This window comes from Octodon degus, unplaced genomic scaffold (assembly GCF_000260255.1).
Source record: "Octodon degus isolate 3935 unplaced genomic scaffold, OctDeg1.0 scaffold00111, whole genome shotgun sequence".
In the NCBI taxonomy this organism is placed as follows: Eukaryota; Metazoa; Chordata; class Mammalia; order Rodentia; family Octodontidae; genus Octodon; species Octodon degus.
Window position 1 is genome coordinate 3,020,611 of NW_004524687.1, and position 9,270 is coordinate 3,029,880.

Below are 9,270 nucleotides of genomic sequence, written 5' to 3' on the forward strand. Positions count from 1 at the left end.
TAACACATATTTTTCATCCATTCCTCAAGTGATGGGCATTTAGATTGTTTCAAGATTTTTCTATGACAAATTATGCTGCTATAAATATGCGTGCACATATATCACTGTGGTACATTTTCAGTTGTTTTGGCAAAATACCTAGAAGGGGAATAGATGGACTGAATGAAACTTCCAATCCTACTTTTTTGAGAAGTCTCCACACTGCATTCCATAGTGGTTGTACCAGTCTACATTCCCCCCAACAGTGGAAAAGGGTTTCTACCCCCACAGACTCTCCAGCATTTGTTATTAGCTGACTTCTTGATGATAGACATTCTTTCTGGTGTAACATGGTTTCTCAGCATTGTTTTAATTTGCATCTCTTGAATGACCAATGATGTCAAACATTTTTTCATATATTTATTTGCCATTTGTATCTCTTTATTTGTGAAATGTGTATTCATCTCAGATTCCCATTTTTGGATTGGGTCTTTGAATTTTAGGGACCTAATTTTTTGTTGTTTTTTTTTATATATTCTCAATAGAAATGACTGAGTGACTGTTGGGTAACATTTTTTCCCAATTTGTGAGTTGTTTTCTGACTGTGTTGGTGATTTCTTTAGATGTGCAGAAATTTTTCAATAAGGTGAGAACCCGGTTGTTGATTCCTTGAAGTATTTCCTGTGCAATTTTTGTTCATGAACTCTCTGCTTACCCTGTATCTTCAAGATTTCCTCCTACTTTATCTTCCAGTAGATTTAGTGTTTCTGATTTAATGTTTAGATCTTTAACCCATTTTGACTTTAGTTTAATGAATGGTGATAGACTTGGGTCTAGTTTTAATTTTTGGCATGTGGAAGGCAGTTATTCCAGCACCACTTGTTAAAGAGGCTACCTTTCTTCCAGTGAACATGTTTGGCCCCTTTGTCAAAGATAAGGTGGCTGAGTATGTTTATAGTCATGTCTGCATTTTCTAATCTCTTCCATTGATATCATGTCTGGTTTTTTGCCAGTATCATGCTGATTTTGTAACAGCGGCTTTGTAGTATAATTTTAAGTCAGGTTTTGTAATGCACCTGGCTTGCCTTTGCTATTCTGGGTCTTTTCTGGTTCCTTGAAGTATTTCCTGTGCAATTTTTGTTCATGAATTTTAGGAATGTTTTCTCTAGCTCTGTGGGGTACACTGGTGGTATTTTGGTAAGGATTGCATTAAATCTGTATTACAAATTGGGGAGTATGGCCATTTTCACAAGGTTGGTTCTTCCTATCCAGGAGCAAGGAATATCTTTCCATTTCCTGAAATCTTCTTAAATCTCTTTTTTCAGAGTATTGTAATTTTAATTGTATAGCTCTTTTACTTCCTTTGTTAGATTAATTCCTAAGTATTTCATTTTTTGGATGCTATTGTGAAGGATGTTGTTTCTTTAATTTCTCTCTTGGAGACTTTGTTATTTGTGTAGAGGAATGTTACTGATTTTTGGGTGTTGACTTTATGTACTCCTATGCTGCCTAATTTGCTTATTAATTCTAGGGTTTATTGGTGGACTTTCTTGGATCTTCCTTGGAGGGTATCATATCATCTGTGAATAATGAACTTCTTCCTTTCTAGTTCTTATTATTATTTTTCTCTTTCTATAATGGCTCCTGCTAGTGTTTCCAGAACTATATTGAATAAGAGTTGTGATAGTGGACATTCTTGTCTTGTACCTAATTTTAGAGTAAAAGCTTTCAGTTTTTCTCTATTTAGAATGATGTTGGCTGTTGGTTTGTCATACATGGCTTTTATCAGATTGAGGTATAGGTCCTCTATTCCAATTTTTTGTAGTGCTTTTACAACAAATGAGTGTTGGACTTTGTCAAAGGCTTTTTCTGTGTCTATTGAAATGATCATGTGGTTTTCAGATTTGGCTCTGTTGATGTGGTTTATTACATTTGTAGATTTACATATGTTGAACCATCCCTGTATCCCTGGGGTGAATCTTGCCTGGTCATGGTGTATAATCTTCCTGATGATTTGCTTCATTCTATTTGCTAGTATTTTATTGAGGATCTTTGCATCTATGTTCATTATGGAGATTGGCCTATAATTCTCTTTTTTGGTTGGGTCTTTCTCTGGTTTTGGTATTAGTGTAATACTTGGCCTCAGAAATGAATTAAGAAGTATTGCTTTCTTTTCAATCTCATTCAAGAGTTTGAGGAGTATTGGGATTAAATCTCTAAATTTCTTATAAAATTTGGCTGTGAAGCCATCAGGACCTGGAATTTTCTTTGCTGCTAAGCTTTTTATTGCATCTTGAATTCCATTGGCTGATATTGGGTTATTCAAAGTTTTTATATCTTCTTGATGGTTTTGGTCATTTGTACCTATCTAGGAATCTGACTATTTCTTCTACGCTTTCCATCCTGTGAGAGTAAAGATTTTCAAAGTAGCTATTGATGATCTTCTAAATTTCAACAGGATCATCCTTTTTCATTCCTTATTGCTTAAATTTAAGTTTTTTCTTTCCTTTCTTTGATGAGGTTGGCTTCGGGTTTATCAATTTTATTTAATCTTTAAAAAAAAACAGCTTTTTGATTCATTAGTTCTTTGTATTCTTTTCTTCATCTCCATTGCATTAATTTCTGCTCTGAGCTTTATTATTTTCTCCCATCCTTTGGCTTTCGGCTTGGTTTGTTCTTCCTTTTCTAGAAGCTTGAGATACAGCATTAGGATATTTATTTGTTCTCATTTTATTTTCCTAATATGAGAGTTCACTGCTATAAATTTCCCTCTGAGGACTGCTTTCATTGCATCCCACAAATTCCAGTACATTGTATTTGAATTTTCACTGGATGGTAGATATTGTTTAATTTCTTCTTTAATTTCATCTGATTGATTGCTAAGGAGGGAGTTATTAATTTCCATGTGTTTACAAGATTTTTACAGGTTTTTTTCATTAGTTTCCAATTTCATTGCACTGTGGTTAGATAATATGCATGGGATAATTTCTGTTTCCTTGCATTTACTTAAGCATTATTTATGGATTAGTATGTAGCCTATTTTAGAGAACATCTCATTTGCAGCTGAAAAGAGTGTGTATTCAGATGTTGTTGGTTGGAACACTGTAAACGTCCACTAAGTTCATTTGTTCAAAAGTTTGGTTAAGTTCTGCTACCTCTTTGCTTAATTTTTGTCTGGCCAACTTATCTCTTTGAGATAATAGGGTGTTAAGGTCCACTGTTAAGATTGTGTTATTGGTAATTAGGTTTTTTCATGTCATTTAAAATTTGTCTTATATAGTTGGGTGCTCCCATATTTAGTGCATACATATTTATACTGTTATCTCTTCTTTTGGAAGTTTTTCCCTAACAAGTAGTATATAGTGGCCTTCTTTATCTCATTTGATCATTCTTGGCTTGAAGTTCACATTGTCTGTGAACAGAATAGCTACCCCTGCTTTTTTTTTAAGTTCCTGATGTATGTAGTATTGTTTTCCATCCTTTGATTTTCAGCCTATGAATTTCCTTTTGAGTTAAATGTGTTTCTTGCATACAGCATATTGTTGGAGTTTGTTTATTGGTCCACTCTGCCAGTCTGTTTCTTTTAATTGGTGAATTGAGATCATTTACATTAGTGGTTATAATTGACTTGTATTGGCTTATATTTGTAATGTTATTTTTCTGTTGTTGGTTCCCTACTTCTCCTGTGTTTAATTGTTTACTGTGTTTGGTGGTATTTTTCTGTTGTTGCTTTTGTTTTTTCCGTTTTTTCTGGGGGTTTTTGTTTGTTTGTTTGTTTTTGGGGGGAAGGGCCTACAGGGTGTTCAGGGTCTCACTACTAGATCAGACTAATAGTGATTTTCCTGTTTACAGCTTCCCAAGAGCTGGAATTACAGGCATACACTACCATGCCCAGTCTCAATTGCCATCTCAGTACGCCCCAGGGGCACGGCAAACATGGCAAGACCGGGGATCAAACCTGCTTGCAGGCACTTTAATCTGCTGAGCTATTTGACCAGCCCTCTGTTGTTGTTTTTGGAGTTGTAGTTATTTTTAATCTCTTTCTAATTAAAGCTCCTGCTTAGGCAGATGCAGGAACCGTAGTTCGATCCCCGGGCCTGCCATGCTGCCCCTGCCCCCAGGGCACACTGAGACTGTGATTGAGACTGGAAGTGGTGGTGAGTGCCTGTAATCCCAGCACTTGGGAAATTGTAAACAGGAGGATCACTACAAGTCTGATCTATGCAGTGAGCAGTGAGACCTTGTAGACCCTGTCCTAAATATTTTTACCTCTTTCTAGAATATCTTTCAGTACTCTTTGTAAGATTGGTTTGGTATATGAATTTCCTTGGTTCTTTGTCATGGAAGTATTTTATTCCTCCATTAATTTTGAAATACAGTTTTGCAGGGTTTAGCAATCTGGGTTGGAAGCTGTTTTCTTTTGGGACTTGAAATACATAACTCTAAGCTGTTCTTGACTTGATGGTTTGTGTTGAGAAATCTGCTGTGATTCTGATGGGCTTTTCTTTAAATGTGATTTGTTTCTTTTCTCAAACAGCTTTTAATGTGTTGTTCTTGTGCTGAATTTCTGGAATCTTGATTATTATATGTCTGAATGTAGACTTATGTTGGTTGATGCTATTTGGAGTTCTATGCACCTCACTTATCTGTATGTCATGTTCTTTCCTTATTGTTGGGAAATTTTCTGCTATTCTGCAAATATTCTTTTTATGTCATTTGCATTGACTCCTTCACTTTAATTAACACCTATTAGTCTTTTCACCTATTAGTCTGTTCATCTTTTCATTGTCTTGAAGCTGTTGAATTATTATTTTCTTGTTCCTTATTATTTTTAAGAGCTCTTTCCTTTCCTGATCACTAGTTACAATGCTATCTCTGAAATTCTATATTTTGTTTCATTCAAATGTTTTTGCTAGCTTTTAATGGAATTTTTAATTTCCTAGATATCTCTTTGTATCTGTTTCATGCATTCTATTTCTTTCCTATATTGTTCATTCAAGTTTTTCATCATTTTTCTATGCTTCTCTATTTTTTTCAGTGTCTTCTTTAGATACATTGAGTAATTCTTTCATTATAGTTGTCATTTTTTTTACCTGAGAGATTATCTCAGATCTGATATTCTCTATACCCCTCTGGAGTTGTCTCTTTACTTCAGTTGCAATCATTTTGGAGATTTCAGGTGTGTGATTTCCAATTTCTTCTATGCTGATGTTTCTTAGATTTGTTCTGGGTGGGCTGGGGGCCTGAGATTACCTTTTGCTCCTTTGCCTTAACATTTTCTACCTCAGAAGGAACTCTTTTTTTTTTCAGAAGGAACTCTTGATTTTGATTTCTGTGATACTTTTTGTGAAATTTTATAGTAGGTAACTATATCACTGCAATCAAAACCTCTCTACAAGGAATCTGTTCTTCAGGGATCCCTTTTGTGTGTCAGAGATTCTTGCTTTGTGTGTGTCCCAAGATCTTGCCTTCCATATTGATTGAGAGTGGGATATTGGTTTCTGTTTGGCACTGTCTTCTGTCCTTCCATCTAGGCCTTTGATGGGGTTATTACTTCAGTGCTTCCCAATATTATTACCCCAGGGAGAACATGTGTTTAAAACAGGTATGGTATCCTACTTACTGTAATACAATTAAAAATAATAATAACACTGCCCGACCTTCAGCAAAGCTGCTATCATGTTCTCTCAGGCGAACGTCGTTGGGCTGTCGGCCTGGGCCTTGCAGCCGCAACGGATTCAAGTTCAAAATATGGCAACTTTGAAAGATATTACCAGGTGACTAAAGTCAATCAAAAACATCCAGAAAATTACCAAGTCTATGAAAATGGTGGCAGCAACAAAATATGCCTGAGCTGAGAGGGAGCTGAAACTGGCTCGAATATATGGAATAGGATCTTTTGCTCTATATGAAAAAGCTGATATTAAGGTACCTGAAGACAAAAAGAAACACCTTCTCATTAGCGTTATCCTCGGATTGAGGACTTTGCGGTGCTACTCATTCCTCAGTTACTAAACCGATAAAGAATGAGGTGGCCACACTCATGGCAGCTGGAAAAGAGGTTATGCTGGTTGGAATTGGTGATAAAATTAGGGGCATACTTTCCAGGACTCATTCTGACCAGTTTCTGGTGACCTTCAAGGATGTGGGAAGAAAGCCCCCTACTTTTGGAGATGCATCCGTCATTGCTCTCGAATTACTCAATTCTGGATATGAGTTTGATGAGGGCTCTGTCATCTTTAATCAATTCAGGTCTGTTATCTCCTATAAAACAGAAGAAAAGGCCATCTTTTCTCTTAATACCATTATAAATGCTGAGAGCATGAGCGTCTGTGATGACATTGATGCTGATGTGCTGCAGAATTACCAAGAGTACAATCTGGCCAATATCATCTACTAATCCCTGAAGGAACCCACCACCAGTGAGCAAAGCGCTAGAATGACAGCAATGGACAATGCCAGCAAAAATGCTTCTGAGATGATTGATAAATTGACTTTGATATTCAATCACACTCGCCAAGCCATCATCACCAAAGAGTTTATTGAAATCATCTCTGGTGCAGCAGCTCTGAATTAATGAAAATCAAGTTCCATCCTCACACAAGAGGTAAAGAAGAAAAATTCAGCAAGCTGATTTTGTTTAGAACTTACTACTGTCTTTGTCAGAGGAAATGTGGTCCATTGTTTGAATTACTACAGACAGAAAGATGTTTATAAATACCTCACAATAAAAAACTTACAATAAGAAATAATAATATTAATAATAACAGCAAATGAAATTTAAAAATTGACAAACTGTGATAACTAATGGTTTTGTACTTTAGACCATGGGAGTAAACACTATAGTTATATGACAAAACATCATAAATTTGGAGTTTGTATGTAAAATAGTTCCTCTGAATTCTGTCTGGGCACCTCCCCACCATGTACCTGGACTCCTCCAGCAGACCAGTTCACCTGAGTTCCCTACTGCTGCCTCCATGCTTCAAGGATCCTCCCTATAGGTCCCTGCTACAGTCTGGGTCCTGCCCAGAGGGAATTTTGAAGGCAGAGATTTCTGTTCCATTGTCTACCAGTAAATTCACAAGTTTGTCCCCATTTTATGAGGGGCATTTATTTGTATGTCCATAGACCTTATAACTTGTAGCAAGAAGGTATGGTTCTCTACCAGACTAGATTTTCTTATGGACACCAGGTGATTTTCTTTTAAGTTTCTGGGTAACAGTAGTTGATGGGAAGCTTTTTGCCTCCCTTTGTTATGTCTTTCCAAAGTGCTCAACTGAGTTGTTTCTAGGCAAGAGAACCTTTGGAAAGGCCATAGCAACTCATTCATCAGGATGGCAGTCCAATTTCTTCTCAATCAAAATGTGGAACTTGGGGCTGGGGAGATAGCTCAATAGAATAAGTACTTTCCTGGCAAGCACAAGGCCTGGAGTTCAATCCCTGGTACTGGAAAAAAAAAGGTTGGGGGGACTCAAAAGGAATTGCTGTCAGTCATATTGGGTGGACATTAGATGATACCATCTGATCAAGATAGGTAGAGCCATGAAACATAAGGCGCAGAAGTAGATTCTTTGTAGCCAAATGCAGATGATGGCAAGCTGCAACAGTTCAATTGGCTGGAAGTAGACAAGTCAGGAGCAGGGAGTGAAACTACAGGCATTGGCAGAAACTAAAATGGCCAACAAGGGTGCCAAGGCAGAATTTTCAGGAAGAATAGGCCTCTTTTACCTTTGTCTTTTTCTTTCTTTCTTTTCTTTTCTTTTTTTTTCTTTTTGTTGTTGGGGCAGGGAGTCATTTTTAACTCTGTAAAACCCCATTTTTCTGCAGTCAGGGACTGTGGGTTTTGCCTAATTAATTCCCATTTCTGGCTCCCTACATGAGTGTTGTATACTCTTGAAAGACAGCACAACAGACAAAGGGTGGGTGCCCCTCAGAAATGGACCATCTGGGGCTGGTGAGATGGCTCAGTGGTCTAAAGCACCTACTTAGAGCAGGCTTAGCAAAGCACAGGGACCCCAGTTCGATCCCCTAGCACCACATGCCAGCCAGCCCTGCCCCCTGGTGGGCTGAGATGGCTACACACACACACACACACACACACACACACACACATAAATAAATAAATAATTTTTTTTCTTAAAATTTAAAAAAAAAGAAATCGACTTTCCACATGCCCACCTGGCTGTACCTTTTATGGGAACATAGGCATGACCTAGTTAAAGAGGGTGTAAGGCCTCTGTTATGCCATGTGCTGATCACCATGGAACAGCAGGTGAGGGCCCAATCAGCCACCACAACCACAGCTTCCCAGTGTCGGTGCACAGACAGAGCAGCCTATTGTTTATAGGCTGTTCCACTCATACTCTCATTTAGCAGGCAGTAAGAAGTTAAACATTCCAGACCCCTTCCCTTGAGTGTGGCCTTAACTAACAAGAGTTGATCAAGCTTTTCATCTGCTTGAGCTGAGCAGGGTTGACAGACAGTCTGTGGTACCCCCAGGAGGTCTTATCACAACCAGGCAGGCAGACAGACAGGTAGACAGACACATACAGACACACAGATTACATCCTCCCTTTGGGGTCCAATGTGAACCACTTAAGCAGGGAGCTAGAAATCCTCCCCCAGACCTTCAAGGGAACTAGAAAAATTTTGAGGGTGCACCTTCCTGTCAGAACCTCAGTTGGTCCCTGCTCCATCTGAGAGGGCCACAACTGATGACCAAAGAGGTCAACACAGTTGGTCTTCATGGCCAGTGTACCAGATGCAATGATAAACAGAAACACTGAAATGACACCTGGGATTTACAGGCAGATTTATTTATGTCCATAGGCACTGAAATGGGATCATTCCCAGAATACCAGGCCCTGATCTCTGGTAGTATAGGGCTTATATGAGATAAACAATCAGGAAGTACTGAGGCAGAATGGATTGTCAATTGGGGATTGGTTTATACAATGTGCATCACAGTGACCAGCAATGCATCACAGTGACCAACCACTTCTAAGAGACAGGAGCAGCTGGAACCAGAACAGCAACTTACCTGGGCAACTAACAAACTGAAGCATACTGGCTCATAGGATATTTTTTGTTACACAGTAAGTGACAAATGATGACCCTTTTTCTGTCCCTTGTACTTTATCCAAGCTACTCACCCTTAATCTTAGAATTGCATCCTTGATCATCTTAGTGACACACACCCTAGGTCCAGCCACCTCCACAAGACCCTTCCATGAAAAGCTTGGTGGGGGTTACCTAGATACAAGCCATAACAAACACAGGAGAGAGAGA

General features: G+C 38.2%; 1 pseudogene; it reads left to right on the forward strand.

Annotated features, from left to right (window-relative positions):
• The first annotated feature begins 5,658 nt into the window (after positions 1–5,658).
• LOC101567801 lies at positions 5,659–6,720 on the forward strand (annotated as a pseudogene).
• Positions 6,721–9,270: the final 2,550 nt, after the last annotated feature.